Source organism: Orycteropus afer, unplaced genomic scaffold (assembly GCF_000298275.1).
Source record: "Orycteropus afer afer isolate SDZICR_OR568_19922 unplaced genomic scaffold, OryAfe1.0 scaffold00716, whole genome shotgun sequence".
Lineage (NCBI taxonomy): Eukaryota > Metazoa > Chordata > Mammalia > Tubulidentata > Orycteropodidae > Orycteropus > Orycteropus afer.
The window spans coordinates 415790-417396 of record NW_006922303.1 but is presented as its reverse complement, the minus strand read 5'-3'; positions in this window follow the sequence as shown (position 1 = coordinate 417396).

The window sequence follows — 1607 nt, the reverse complement described above, 5'->3', positions numbered from 1 at the left end:
GGCTCCAAGGCAAAATTCCCAGGACTGCTGTTTCTTCACTCTCTCTGTTCTATCTGCCCATGATGCTGACACTATCCTGCCAGACTGCTAATGGCCGGCTCTGGAGCTTGTCTGTGATAATGACCAGCTGTGGCACGAAAGATGTATGCAGTTTCAGCTGTGTTTGGGTCAGGGGAGTAGCTGCCAGTGACCTATGGCCCCGATCTTTTTGACAAAGAAAAGCACAACGTCTCCCAGTCTGACCCCAGCCCACTCTGTGACCTGCTGGGAAGGGAGGGAGCTAGCCTTCCTGTTGCAACAGTAAGTTCTCCGCCGAATCTCAGCGGAGTTGGCCATGCCTGTCAGCACCCAGAAGACCCAAATTACCTCCAAAAAAATCAAAATCAGCTGCTTCAGGCAGATCTCTGCTACTGCCTGCTGGAATATAAGAGTGTTCACTGGTATGCTGTTATAAGGCGTCCTCCCTCCTGGCTTGGGGATCTCACGTTGCTGTCCTTGCCTGGCACACAGTGACTGCTCCAGAAAGGTTTCCTATGCCTCGCTCGGGTGTCCGTCTGTTCTCTGCCAGTAGCTCTTTCCTAAATATTCTCCCTGTGCATTTTCTCTAATTCTGCTCTTCTGTGTGTGATGCACTCTGATTCAGTCAGCTGTTCAGAGCACCCAAGTTCCTACTTCAAACTGTTGTGTCTAGTTTTCCAAGACCTTAGATGCCAGAGGGTAAAAACATGCTGCTCACTGATGAGACTCCATTTTGAATCCTTTCCAAATCAATGTTAATTAAATAGACGGGTAGTAGAGGGCATCCTTGTCTAGTTCCCATTCATAAGGGTCTTTCTCCATTAACAATAATGTTGGCTGTTGGCTTTGCACATATGCGCTTTAATATGTTGAGGGATTTCCCTTCTATTCCTGTTTTGCTGAGAGTTCTCAACAGGAACAGGTGTTTTATCAAATAGCTTTGATGCGTTCATTGATATGATCATATGGTTGTTTTGTTTTGTTTATGTGATGGATTACACTGATTGTTTTTTCTGATGTTGAACTATTCTTGCATACCAGGTATGAATCCCACTTAGCCAGGATATATTATTATTATTTTTTATATATGTTGTTGGATTCTGTTGGCTAGGATTTTTCTTGAAGATTTTTGCTTATTTGTTCATGAGGGTTATTTGTCTGTAGTTTTCCTTTTTAGTGGTGTCTTTCCCTGGTTTTGGTCTCAGTATTATGCTTGCTTCATAAAATGAATTTGCAAGTATTCCATCTTTTTCTATGTTCTGGAATAGTTTGAGTAGTATAGGTGTCAACTTTTCCCTGAATGTGTGGTATAATTCTCCCAAGAAGCCTTCAGGGCTAAGACTTTTTCTTGTGGGAAGTTTTTTTTAATGGCCTGCTCAATTTCATCTTTGTTTTGGGCCTATTAAACCGTTCTGTCTCTGACTGGGATAGTTTAGGTATGCCTAATATTTCTAGAAACTTGTCTATCTGTTCTAGGTTCTCAAATCTATTAGAGTACAGTTCTTTATTATAGTCTGTCAATATCTTTTTTTATTTCAGTTTGTTCAGTTGTGATGTCACCCTTTTAATTTATTATTCTTTTTTTTTTT